General features: G+C 37.5%; 1 long non-coding RNA gene across 1 annotated transcript; it reads right to left on the bottom strand.

Moving 5' to 3' along the window:
• Positions 1 to 6,776: 6,776 nt before the first annotated feature.
• LOC134807985 (uncharacterized) lies at positions 6,777 to 14,775 on the bottom strand. The gene is made up of 3 exons (XR_010149763.1): positions 14,090 to 14,775; positions 9,747 to 9,851; positions 6,777 to 8,396 (listed from the first exon to the last, which is right to left on the bottom strand). It is a non-coding gene; the product is annotated as an uncharacterized LOC134807985 (long non-coding RNA).
• Positions 14,776 to 14,989: the final 214 nt, after the last annotated feature.

The following is a 14,989-nucleotide window of genomic DNA, read 5'->3' on the forward strand; positions in this document are numbered from 1 at the left end:
TATAGATTCAATGCTATCTCCATCAAGCTACCATTGACTTTCTTCACAGAATTAGAAAAAAACTAATTTAAATTTCATATGGAAGCAAAAAAGAGGCTGTATAGCCAAGACAATCCTAAGCAAAAAGAACAAACAAACTATAATACAAGGCTACAGTAACCAAAACAGCATGGGACTGGTACCAAAACAGATATATAGACCAATGCAACAGAACAGAGGCCTCAGAAATAATGCCACATGTCTACAACCATCTGATCTTTGACAAACCTGACAAAAACAAACAATGGGGAAAGGATTCCCTATTTAATAAATGGTGTTGGGAAAACTGGCTAGCCATATGCAGAAAACTGAAACTGCACCCCTTCCTTACACCTTACACAAAAATTAACTCAAGATGGACTAAAGACTTAAACGGAAGATCTAAAACCATAAAAACCCTAGAAGAAAACCTAGGCAATACCATTCAGGACATAGGTGTGAGCAAAGACTTCATGACTAAAACACCAAAAGCAATGGCAACAGGAGCCAAAATTGACAAATGGGATCTAATTAAACTAAAAAGCTTCTGCACAGCAAAAGAAACCATCATCAGAGTGAATAGGAAACCTACAGAACGGGAGAAAATTTTTGCAATCTATCCATCTGACAAAGGGCTAACATCCAGAATCTACAAGGAACTTAAACAAATTTACAAGAAAAAAACAAACAACCCCATCAAAAAGTGGGTGAAGGATATGAACAGACACTTCTCAAAAGAAGACATTTATGTGGCCAACAAACAGATGAAAAAAAGCTCATCATCACCGGTCATTAGAGAAATGCAAATCAAAACCACAGTGAGATACCATGTCACGCCAGTTAGAATGGTGATCATTAAAAAGTCAGGAAACAACAGATGCTGGAGAGGATGTGGAGAAATAGGAATGTTTTTACACTGTTGTTAGGAATGTAAATTAGTTCAACCATTGTGGAAGACAGTGTGGCAATTCCTTAAGGATGTAGAATGAGAAATACCATTTGACCCAGCAATCCCATTACTAGTTATATATCCAAAGGATTATAAATCATTCTACTATAAAGACACATGCACATATATGTTTATTGCAGCACTATTCACAATAGCAAAGACTTGGAACCAACCCGAATGCCCATCAATGATAAACTGGATAAAGAAAATGTGGCACATATATACCATGGAATACTATGCAGCCATAAAAAAGGATGAGTTCGTGTCCCTTGCAGGGACGTGGATGAAGCTGGAAACCATCATTCTCAGGAAACTAACACAGGAACAGAAAACCAAACACCGCATGTTCTCACTCATAAGTGGGAGTTGAACAATGAAAACTCATGGATACAGGGAGTGGAACATCACACACCAGGGCCTGTTGGGGGTTGGGGGGAGATAGGGGAGGGATAGCATTAGGAGAAATACCTAATGTAGATGACGGGTTGATGGGTGCAGCAAACCACCATGGCACAAGTATACCTATGTAACAAACCTGCACGTTCTGCACATGTATCCCAGAACGTAAAGTATAATAATAAAAAACATAGATACATAGATCAATGAAACAGGATAGAGAACTCAGAAACAAAGCCACATATTTACAGCCAACTGATCTTTGACAAAGGTACTAGGAACATTCATTTGAGAAAGGACACCCTTTTCAATAAATGGTGCTGGAAAAATTAGATAGCTGTACACAGAAAAGTGAAACTGGATCCCTGTTCTCACCATATATTAATACAAAAGTCATCTCAGATGGATTAAAGACTTAAACATTAGATATAAAAACTATAAAAATACTAGAAGAAAACCTAGGAAAAACTCTTCTGGACATTGGTCTAGGCAAAGAATTTACGACTATGACCACAAAAACACAGGAAACAAAAACAAAATCAAAAAATGGGACTTAAACTAAAAAGTGTTTGCACATCAAAAGAAACAGTCAACAGAGTGAAGAGACAACCTGTTGAATAGGATAAAATATTTGCAAACTATTCATCTGACAGGGACTAACATCCAGAATATAGAAGGAACTCAACTCCACAAAACTCCCAAATAATCCCATTAAAATGTGGGCGAAGGAAACAAATGGACATTTTGCAAAAGAAGACATAAAAATGGCCGATATATTCAACTCTGCTCAATATCACTAATCATCAGAGAAATGCCAATCAAAACCACAATGAGATGTTATTTTATCCTAATCAGAATGGCTACTATTAAAAAGACAAAAAATAACATGTCGGTAAGGATGCAGAGAAAAGGGAACTCTTATACACTGTTGGTGGGAATGTAAATTAATACAGCCTATATAGAAAACAGTATAGAGATTTTTCAAAGAACAAAAAATATAGCTATCATTCAATGCAGCAATCCCACCACTAGGCCTCTACTCAAAGAAAAAGAAATCTATATATCAAAATGTTACCTGCACTTGTATGCTTATTGCAGCACTATCCACAATAGCAAAGACATGAATCAACCTGTGTCCATAAATGTACAAACGTTAAAGAAAAGTTGGTATATATACACAATGGGATGCTATTTAGCCTTAAAAGAGAATGAAATCATGTCTTTTGCAACAACATGGAGGGAACTGCAGGTCATTATCTTAAATGAAACAAGCCAGGCACATTTGTGTCTTCCAAGGAATTTGTTCATTTCACTTTAGTTACCATATTTATTGGCATAAGTGTATTCATATTTTCTTACTATCATTTGAATGTCTGTAGGATCTCTAATGATATTCCTTCTTGCATTCCTGATACTGATAATTTGTGTCTTACTTTTTTCTTGATAGTCATGAACTATCAATTTCATACATTTTTTAAATGTTATACATTTTATTGAGCTTTTCAAAACAGCAGATATTTTCATTTTGTTTGTTCATTTTATTTTACTGATTTCTGCTCTTATATTTATTTCCTTTATTTTTTATTTTGGATTTAATTTGCTTTTCACCATGTTGGCCAGGCTGGTCTTGAATTCCTGACCTCAGGTGATCTGCCTGTCTCAGCTTCCCAAAGTGCTAGGATTACAGGTGTGAGCCAGCATGCCTGGCCTGTGCACAATATTTTCTACTCTCTCTTGTGATTTCTTCTTTGATTTATTAGTTACTTGGTTGTTCAATTCAAATTTTGGTAATTGTGTTAGTCATTTGTGTTGCTATAAAGGAATACCTGAAGCTGGGTAATTTATAAAGGAAAGAGGTTTATATGGCTCACGGTTTTGCAGGCCGCACAAAAGGCATGACAGCAACATCTGCTTCTGTTGAAGGCCTTAGGAAGCTTACAATCATGATGGAAGGCAAAGGAGGAGCAGTAGTGTCACATGGCAAGAGAGTGAGCAAGAGAGGAGGAGGTGCCAGGCTCTTTTTAAGAATCAGAACTCACATGAATTAACAGAGCAAGAACTGACTCATTACTGCAGGGAGGGCACCAAGGCATTCATGAAGGATCTGCTTCCATGACCCAAAACCAACCACTAGTCACCACCTCCCGTTACATTTTGACATAAGATTTGCAGGGGACAAATATACAAACTATTATCAGTAATATTCTAATTTTCTTTTTGTTTTGGATTTAACTCTATGGGTGGTCAAGGAACATAAGCTGTATCATTTCAATTATTTTGAATCTATTAAGACTTCTTTTACGGCCCAGAATGTTGTCTCTTTTGGTGAATGTTCCATGTGTACTGAAAAGACTGTGTGTTCTACAATTGATGATTGGAGAGTTCTGTAATGGCAATTGGGTTAAGTTTGTTGATAAAGTTGTTTAAATTCTGTAAGTCTCTTTGTTCTCACAATTACCAAGAGAAGAATATTGAAAAGTCCAATTATAACTATAGATTTGTTACTCCTCTTTTTAATTCTTTAAACCTCTGTTATTAGGTCTATCCACATTTATGATATTTTTATGTCTTCTGATGAACTGACCCTTTGTGAAAAGTCCTTCTTTATCTCTGGATATACTCCTTGCCCTAAATCCACTGTTTAATATTAATAATATGGCACCAGTTTTGTTCTCAATAAAACCTAGATGATATATCTTTTTCTATGCTTTTACTTTTATCTGATCTGTATCTTTGTATTTAAAGTGAGTTTCTTACAGGCAGCATAAAATTGAGTCTTGCTTTTTTTAATTGGAACATTTAAACCATTTAGATTTAGATCATTTACCTTTAATGTAATTATTGATTTAAAAATTACCATTTTGCTAATTTTTTCTATTTGTTTCATTTGGGTTTCATTCTTTTTTCCCTCTTTTTCTTCTCTCTTTTGGATAATGTTTTGGAGTTTCATTTTAGTTCTGCTATTGGCTTTTAAGCTATATTTCTGGGAGGTTGGGTTTTTGTGTTTTTTAGTGGTTAGCATATATAACATGAATTTTTAACTTATGATAGAGTATTTCCAAATCATATTAATCCCTTCATGTATATGTACATACGCAAGAGTTTATCTCCATTTTTCTCCTGTTGTTGTGTCATATATTTTATCTCTATACATGTTATATACTCAATTATACATTGTGGTATTCTGCTTTAGTCAACCATCTGTAAAGAAATTTTTAAATGACAAAGTCTTTTATATTAACCAATATATTTTATTTACCTTTTCCAGTGCTCTTCATTCCTTTGTATATCCAGGTTTCCACTGGGTCTCATTTCCTTTGGCCTGAAGAACTTCTTTAAAGCTTTTTGTAATGTAAGCTGCTGCTAATTAATTCTTTCAGCTTTGTTTTATCTGAAAAAGCCCTATTTTAACTTCATTTGTGAAGGAATTTTCACTGGGTATAGAATTCTAGGTTGACATGGTTTTTCATCCACCACTTTAAAAATGTCATTCCAATGACTTCTGGCTTGCACGGTTTCTAACCCATGCTTCTTCTAAAAAGAAGCCTTCATTAATTCTAATCTTTGTTCCCCTGCACATAATGTTTTGGTTTGTTTTTTCTTTAGCCACTTTTTTTTGTGTGTGTGACAGAGTTTCACTCTTGTTACCCAGGCTGGAGTGCAATGGCACGATCTCACCACATCCTGGTGAGATCACCACAACGTCCACTTCCCAGGTTCAAGCAATTCTCCTGACTCAGCCTCCTGAGTAGCTGGGATTACAGGCATGCACCACCATGCCCAGCTAATTTTGTATTTTTAGTAGAGATGGGGTTTCTCCATGTTGGTCAGGCTAGCCTCGAACTCCCAGCCTCTGGTGATCTGCCTGCCTTGACCTCCCAAAGTGCTGGGATTACAGGCGTAAGCCACAGCGCCCAGCCTCTAGCCACTTTTAATGTGCTTTCTTATCACTGAATTTTAGCAATTTGCTCATGACACATGGTGGTGTGTGGTTTTATTACTGTTTATTGGGTTTTGTGTTCATTTGATTTCTTAGGGTTTTTTGAGCTTCTTAGATATGTATGTATATAGCATTCATATATTTGTAAAATTTTTAGTCATTATTCCTTCAAATAATTTTCTTTCTTCTGCTTGCATTCTGGGACATCAATGATAGGTATGTTAGACTACTTGTTTCAAAATCACTGAGGCTCTCTTCATGGTCTCCAGTATTTTTTTCCTCTCTGGACTTCTCTCATGTTATTTTATTGTTATGTCTTCAAGTCTGCTGACTTTTATTTTTACTGTCTAATCTGCTGCTATCCTAGCCTGTACATTTTTCATTTTATATATTGTAGTTTTCATCTTTAGAAGTTTTGTTTTGTTCTTTCCTCTCTCTCATTAGGTTCACATTTTCTTTTAAATTCACAAACAAATCAGACATATTTAGAATAGCTGATTTAGCATCCGTGCCTCATAATTCCATCATCTCTGCCATTTCTTGGTCTATATAGATTTCTGATTTTTTCTTGGTAATGGATCACATTATCCTGTTCCTTGGGTAACAGATCACATTATCCTGTTCCTTGGGTAACAGATCACATTTTCCTGTTTCTTTGTATGTGTAATTTTTTACTTTATGCTAGACTTTGTAAATTTTACATTGCTGAGTGTGAGATCTTTAAAGAATTCTGAACTCTGACTTGAAGAATATTTATTTGTGAAACAGTTTGCTAATTAGAATGCTTGTTTTTATTCTTTAGAGTAATCCCACAAGACCCTTTATTCTATGGTTAATTTAGCCCTGCTACTAGGGTTTAACCCTTTTGGAATGTCTATGGAATGTTTCATGTATTCAATGAAGATTCTTCATGCTGGTTGTTGTGAACAAAGCTTAGGGAATTATTGGGCTTATAGCTCCCCTATGATCATTTATTCCTTAGCAGTTTTTATTGTCTAGTCTCTTGGGGTTTTAGCCTAAACATGTATAAATTGTTATTTACCCAAAGGTTCAAGCGCATCCCTATAAGCATTTCTGGTGCCCTTTCTCTGCATAGCTCCTTCTTCACCATTATTGTTGCCTCACAAATTCTGGCTGCCTTGGTTTCTCCAATCTCCTCAACTCAGCAATATTATGAACATATTTTGATTTCTCCATTTCTATATTATAGAAATATATATTATAGAAATATGGTGCATGTGGGCTTACCTGATTTGTAAGGCTTACCTCATTTGACGTTCTGCTTTCTAAGGCAGGAAGTGGGTACGATTATAAGGCTTACTTCATTTGTTTTCCTTCCTTAGAACATCACAGTCCTGTCTGATGTTTAAAACTGGCTTTTCATATATTTCGTCCAGTTTCCTATTTATGGCAAAAGGCTAATTTTGAACTTTATTATTAAATACTTTCTCAGAGTCAGAAGCAGAAATCTACTGTGTTTTAGGTGAATTTTATTAACACTTGAAAACAAGTCTAATTTGACAAAATTGACTAATTTTAAGGTGTATTAATTTTCTACTCACTGCCATAACAAACTATCAAAAATTTATTCACTTACAATAACACAAACTTATTATCCTACAATTCCGTAGGTCAGAAGCTCAGCACAGGTTGGGCAAAATAACAAGGTGTTGGCAGCATTGCAGTCCTTTCTGGAGGCTCTAGGAGAGGATGTTTTCTTGCATACTACAACCTCTAGAGACCTGCTTCCTCCATCTACAAAGCTGGAAACATTGCATCTCCCATGCCTTTCTTTCATAGTCAGATCTCCCTCTGACTCTCTCTTCTGTCTCCTTCCAATTTTAAGGACCTTTGTGATCCATACGGTCCCTGTGAATAATCCAGGATAATCCCCCTATTTTAAATTTAGCTGATTAGGCCAGGTGCAGTGGCTCATGCCTGTAATCCCAGCACTTTGGGAGGCCGAGGCAGGCGGATCACCTGGGGTAGGGAGTTCGAGACCAGCCTGACCAACATTGAGAAACCCAGTCTCTACTAACAATACAAAATTAGCTGGGCATGGTGGCACATGCCTGTAATCCCAGCTACTTGGGAGACTGAGTCAGGAGAATCGCTTGAACCCAAGAGGTGGAGGTTGCGGTGAGCCGAGATCGTGCCATTGCACTCCAGCCTGGGCAACAAGAGCAAAACTCCATCTCATTAAAAAAAATAATAATAAATAAATAAAAACAAAATAAATTTAGCTGATTAGCAGTCTTAATTCCATTTGGACCCTTAATTCCCCTTTGCCATGCCATGTAACCTAACATATTGCCATGTAACAGTTCTGGGAATTAGAATGGGGACATCTTTGAGGGAAGATATTAGTCTGCTTACTACAAATGGTGTTTACAGTCTTAAAAATACCATTGGCAATAAACTTTGTAAAGCATAAAATTAATTTTCATTTTGTATTTTTGTGAATTAGATGTGAAAGTGAATTTAAAATTCCCATTTATATATTTATATGTTGGTCAGTTATTTATCTTAATATACGTTATAGCAAATATATAGACAGATAGGTAGAGATATAAAGAGAGTCATTATAGTTCATCTCCTGTATGGTAGCTACAGATTTTACTATAAAGCTATGTGCTTACACAGATGAACATCTTCATTTCTAAGATGTGGGATCTTTCTGGTTTTTATTTGGTTATAATTCTCCTTTTTGATACTAACATCTAATGTTTTAACCTAGGTCCAATCTAGGGACAATATTCACAATTGGGAATATGGTCTGAGAATGATGTTACTTGGAGGCCATATTAAGTTTTCATAATAATTGGTAAAAGCTAATAAGGCTGAGGTCTTGTTGAGTATTAAAACAAGGGAAGAATATTTGACTTTATGTTTTGCAATATTACAGATTGCAATAGTGTGCAAAGTAAATAAGTGTTCATATGTGAGGCAAAACTGGCAGAGACTCTCAGTCAAAAGTCAGAATGCTTGCTTCCTTCTCTGATTTCTCTCATCTCCTCCTTCTCGTTTTGCAACTTCTTTGAGCTTGCTCCCCTGTGGCTGGCTGTGTTTTCTTCCCAAGCCAATTGTACATTTCTGAAAATATAGACAGCACAACTTTTATTTCTTCTTACCTGTTGTTCCTCAGGAAAAGTTACTTATGACCATGCCTAGTGCATAACAGGTGTTGCAGAAACAGAGAATCAGCAAATGCTTCTCATTCTCCTGAAGATGGTGCCATCCTCCAAAACAATCTTAACACATTTCATATGAATGTATGATATTTTCAAAATCATCCTTTTGAAACACTATTCTTTCAAACCTTGTGTACTGTTGTGGGCTTGTAGTAAACATTAATCATGATTACGGGTGTGATTGCAGGCAAAAGGAGTTTCTAGAAAACATTTCCACAAAGCAGCAGATGCCCCAAGAAGCAACTCAACAAAGACATTCCCTCTAACTAGAAAACAGATAAAGTTGCCACCCTGCCATTTTGACACCACAATGACAAAGCATCACACTTTCTTAGCTATATCCTATGAACAGCCACTTTAATGAAAGAATGCCCTGTTTGGGCAATGTGGAGATTTTCTAGATTTTCCCCATCATTCCAGAGCTGTTCTCATTGGTCTCCATCTTTCTCTACCTCATTCTCTCTCCTTTTGAAATCTTTGCCTGTAAGTTGATTCATCTGAATGCATCCCATTTACTGGCTTCATGACTGCTTCATCTGATCTGGTCTGTTACTGGATATCATCATAAACTACTATTTCTGAGTGCTCAATTTGTCTGTGTGTCTTTATATAACAAATCATCTAAAAAACAGAACTGTGATTTACCTTTCTTACAAAGTAAAACATGTGGAATTCATATAAAAAATTTGGACCTCGGGGCTGGGTGCAGTGGCTCACGCCTGTAATCCCAGCACTTTGGGAGGCCGAGGCAGGTGGATCATGAGGTCAGGAGTTGGAGACCAGCCTGGCCAACATAGTGAAACCCTGTCTCTACTAAAAATACAAAAATTAGTCGGGCATGGTGGCACATGCCTGTAGTCCCAGCTACTCGGGAGGCTGAGGCAGGAGAATCGCTTGAACCCAGGAGGCAGAGGTTGCAGTGAGCTGAGACTGTGCCATTGCACTCCAGCCTGGGTGACAGAATGAGACTCTGTCTCCAAAAAAAAAGAAAGAAAAGAAAAAAAAGAAAAAACAAATTGGACCTTGGATTTTCTGGGATCAGCACAGTGTTTTTAAAAATAGGCAAATTTTACGTAATAATCCAGATTCCTGACTTATCTTGAACAACTAGAAAATTTGGCAACATGGGGTCATCATTTTTGCATGGCAGCAATTAGCTGGAAGTGAACAGCAGCTACCTCCATTAATTAGACATATACTCTCCAGTGTGTCTTAGGCCCCACCACTCCCTCTTGTCTTACCCTTAGCCTACCTGATTCATTTAAATGTAAGAGCGCTGAACCAGACAAAGCTGCCAAGTAACGCTGGTACTATAGGAAGGTCCAGCAGCATTTATGACACCTTCATTCAGTATCTACTATGAAGGGAGAAAAAAATAATATTTATTAGGTATCAAGTACATCCCAAATGATTCTTGCTATCAAGTGACTCACATTCTATAAGAACCACCCAGGTGTAATAAAGACAAACAAGCCAGATATAATAAAATATACACCAGGACCTAGCTAAGGTACAGTTTCTTGTTTGCAACTAGTGTTCTTCTAGGCAGACACTGAGTGCTTCCAGAACAAGAAATATACATTTAGACATGGAAATCTGCATGTCCCCAAACTCCAACAACCAGAGGAGACTGTCGCTGCAAGGCAGGAATGAGGATTATCTAAATTCTCTATACCTCAACTTCCTCATCTGCAAATGGAGATAGTCTCTCATCGGGTTGTTGTGAGAATTAAATGAGTTGAGGTATTGGATGAATTAATGGTAAGCCCTTAGAGATTGCTGGCATATATCAAATGGCTTATTAATATTAGTCATTAAATCACAATGATCATACTATAGTAACCTTTAAGACAGGGCTCTAAGGTAAGAACTTGATTATGGTGGTGGTGAGGTGAGGGAATGTGAGGACAAGAGATGAAGGCAGACTTGGTTACAGGGAACATGCGCAGAGTTCAGTGACTGTACCCAGGCAAAAGAGGCTGTACATACCTTGCCAAAGCAATAAAGAGCCCCTGGCTCACTCCTGATACACGGAGAGTATCCTTTGCATTTTTGCATGGCTGTCTCCTTTGAAAGCAGCAAGGATACTTCTTGTTTTTTGTCTCCTGTACCTCCTACAGGCTTGGCTCTTAGTAGATCATCATAGACGATTATAGAAAAATGAAGTATGTGAACGAATGAGGACAGTTCAATCTGCACTGACACCATAGCCTTGGGAGTGGCCAGGCTGAGCCTAGAATGAGGGTAAATGAGCACCAGCTAGGGGAGTCAACAGCTCTATGGGGGAATGATATATGGTAGCTATTTATTCAGTTCCTAAATACTTCAACTTTGGGGCAATTATATCAATTGGGGATGCGTATGTCATCCAGCCAATAGCAAAATCAGTTTCTTTTTCTTTTTACATATATTACATCACTTTCTTGCATTATACAAGGTGTTTCTCAGGTTACCAATCTTTCCTTCCCAAATTAGCGTCTGTCCAAGGACAGCCCCATTTTTTTTTATTTTTTATTTTTTATTTTGAGACGGAGTCTCGTTCTGTTACCCAGGCTGGAGTGCAGAGGCGCGATCTCGGCTCACTGCAAGCTCCGCCTCCCGGGTTCGCGCCATTCTCCTGCCTCAGCCTCCCAAGTAGCTGGGACTACAGGAGCTTGCCACCACGCCCGGCTAATTTTTTGTATTTTTTAGTAGAGACGGGGTTTCACCGTGTTAGCCAGGATGTCTCGACCTCCTGACCTCGTGATCCGCCTGCCTCGGCCTCCCAAAGTGCTAGGATTACAGGCGTGAGCCACCGCGCCCGGCCAGAGAGCCCCATTATTTTAAAGCGAATAATTTTACCCTGTGGGAAGAAAGAAAGAAACTATTTACAGAAATAAAGAGAGTAGTAACTTTTGTCTCCTTTTCTCTGTTCTTCTTGTCTCATCCTTGAATGACAGAGAGGAGAGGAGGGGCCATCATGTGGCCAAGGGAGACAGATCAAGAGGCGAGAGTGAGTCCTTTCAGACAAATCTGCCTGTCTGGGAACCTGGCCCACTGCTGTTAAATGGCCATTTTTCTCAGGAAAAATGCTTTTGCCCAACATTTTTGCAACTCTTGTCCAATACATGCTGCCCTATGGCATGGACTCCTCTCCTCTTTATTGATGCTGCCAACTTCCCCCTGTGGAGCCAATAGCCTGTTGACCAGACATGGCACCAGGAACTAAGAAATCTCAAAGGCTAGGGACATGGTCCCTGGGCAGTCCCTTAGCTTATTTGCCTTGAAAACTACATGCACAATAGAATTAGTTACTGTTAGTGCTGAACTTTCTCGTATCTCCCAAACTCCCTCTGCTATGAGCTGGGAGAGGATTTGGAAAGAATTTTTCTAACCAAAAAACTTTCCAAGAAGATGTTTTCTATTCCCTATATTCTCTTCAGCTTAAGTAACTCCTGTCTTCTTCAATCATCTGCCTGATTAGGGCCAACCTGGGTGCAGGTGAGATTGACAGCTGCCTGATTACAAGGATTCAAGGGCACTTAAAATGTCTCCTAAGACTCCTTCCCCCACTTACTCAAACTATGATTCTAAAGCACTGGTTCTCAAACTTTAGCACTTAACAGATTTATCCAGAGGGTTTGTTAATAGACATATTGTTGGCTCTACATTATGCCTCCTCACCCTGAGTTTCCAATTCTGTAGGTCTGAATTGTGACCTAATAATTTGCATTTGTATTAAATTCCCAGGTGATACTGATACCATTGACTAGCAACCACACGTTGGGAACCACTGCCCTAAGGTGTCGACTCAAAATCTGAAAAAGTAATCACTTAGTATCACTCAAAACAATATAAAGATTTCAAATGGGACTTTCTGGAGGCAAAGGCCTATAATTGTATGCACAGTATTCACCTGGGCACTAATCAGTATGTGTGTGAAGAAATTATCTAAAACAGGCTTGGTGGCTCATGCCTGTAATCCCAGCACTTTGGGAGGCCAAGGTGGGTGGATCACCTGAGGTCAGGAGTTCGAGATCAGCCTGGCCAACGTGGTGAAACCCCATCTCTACTAAAAATACAAAAAAAAATAGCCAGGTGTTGTGGTGGGCGCCTGTAATCCCAGCTACTTGGGAGGCTGAGGCAGTAGAATCGCTTGTACCCAGGAGGCAGAGGTTGCAGTAAGCCAAGATCACGCCATTGCACTCCAGCCTGGGCAACAACAGTGAAATTCCGTCTCAAAAAAGAAAATAAATAAAGAAAAGAAAAGAAAAAGAAATTATCTAAAACTGAAGAAGAAACAAGCTGGAAGGATTACAAGCAACTGCCCTTAGTCTTCACACAGGGCCAGGAATAGTTTTGTTTCTATCAGGTAAGGTTGAAAAACTCATTGTTCATGGGGCACTGGCCAAATTGCATAGAATAGTTCTTGCAGTGGAGAATAACTACTCCTAGGCTGAGCACTGCTGTAGTCCTACCTAACAAATCATAAAAAAAGAATACTTAAAAAATCTTAAAAGCAAGAATCAAAAGGACCAAACTTTCCCAAGTAACTTAATTGTATTCTAGAACAAAGTTTAGGAATATTTATAGAAATACGAAAATATCTGGCACCCAGTAAGGTAATATTCACAATGTCTGGCATCCAATAAAACGTTACTGAGATTGTAAAGAAACAAGAAAATATAACCTATAATGAGATCATTAAAAGTTATTATAACTATATTCCACATAGGCAAAACTTTAATTGGAGACATGGAAGATATTTTTTTAAACACTCAATTTGAGCCTTTAAAGATAAAAAAAAAAAACTCCTGCAATATGTGAGATGAAAAATACATTAAATGAGATTAATAGCAAATTGGACATAGCAGAAGAAAAACATTAATGAACTTGAAAACACAGCAATAAAAAAAATATCCAAAATAAAATAGAGGGAAAAGAGACTTTTTTTTTTTTAGAAAAAAAGGTCAGATAATCAGTGAACTGTGGAAAAACTTCAAGCAGCCTAATATCTGTGCTCCCAAATGAAAGTCCCCAAAATAAAGAAGATGAAAAACAAAAAAGATGTTTGAAGAAATAATAAAAATGTGCCAAATTTGATAAAGACTTATACTCCCAGTTCCAAAAATATCAAACACCAACTACAAGCAAAATGAAAGAAAAGAAAACTCCAAAACACTGACGCCAAGGCACAACATAATCAAATTATCAAAAACAGTAAAAGAAACACACTCTTAAAACCAGTCACAAGAGGGACAAAAAGATATGCTACATAGAAAAGAAGACAAATAAGAATGGCAGCAGATTTCTCACAGGAAACTATGCAAATGAAAAAACAGTGGAACAACATATTTAAAGTACTGAAAGAAAAACTGTTAACCAAAAACACTATACTCAGTGAAAACATTTTTTTTTTCAACTGGACCTTTGAGACATACATAAGCTGGAAGAATTCATTAGCAGATGCACACTATAAGAAATGTTAAAGGAGGAAGGAAAATGACACAAGATGAAAGTATGGATCTACACAAAGGAAAAAGAGCACTGGATATGGTAGCTACAAGGGTGAGTACATAAGATTTCAAAATTAGCATTTAAACAATTAAAACTTACCATCCAGCCTCTCTGGGTAACTAGGAATTATCTGGATGAGTTCTTTTTTCTCAACTTCTCACACCATCTCAGAAAAAAAGAAGAAGAACAAAGGCCTGGAAGACTGATAGGTAGCATAAAACCCACATGCCCTTGTCTTTTCAATAAAACAGAAAAAATTTCAACATGGAGTCTTAACTTTATAAATAAGGGTTGTGTTTTAATAAGACATGAGTCACTATGCAGTCAGCTTTTACATTTAAACTGACTTTTAAGAAGCTGCCCACTTTCTGGAGGGTTTCAGGTATGCCTTGTTACTCTTCCCGGAAAATTATATTTTCCTCTTGCTCAGGTTCTTATTTTAGGGTTATCAAATCATCCTTTGTCATTCATTTTCCAAAAATCTTATGTCTGTATTATCCACATCCAAATCTATTTTATAAACAAAAATTTTTAGCCTCTTGTTAACCAACTATAGAAAATCTAGAATTATTAAATGCATGGTTTTCTCACAGAAAAACAAAACAAAAACCAAAAACTATTCACGAGGATTCCTGAGGATTTCTTTGGGTCCCCTCCAACCCCCAGAAATAGCCAGAATCACATTATAGAAATAATCCTTGCCTTCTGGATGCAGGAAATTGCCTCTTTCGGTCTGACCTCTGTTATCATAGCTCCCTTCAAACTTTCCCAGTCTATCCTGAGTTCTACAAATTACAAAATGACAAACGTAAAGGAATCATCGTTTGATAGAGAGGAAAGTACATTTTTTAAGCACTCAGGCTTTGGACTCAAACTGACCCAGGTAGTGAAGGCTCAGCTCAGCCATTTAGTAAAAGTATAATCTTCAGCAAGTTTCTAACCTCTCTGAATTTGTTCTTTCCTATGTAACAGAGGACAGATGGGAATTCATGAGAATCA

This window comes from Pan troglodytes, chromosome 13 (genome assembly GCF_028858775.2).
Source record: "Pan troglodytes isolate AG18354 chromosome 13, NHGRI_mPanTro3-v2.0_pri, whole genome shotgun sequence".
Taxonomy (NCBI): Eukaryota; Metazoa; Chordata; class Mammalia; order Primates; family Hominidae; genus Pan; species Pan troglodytes.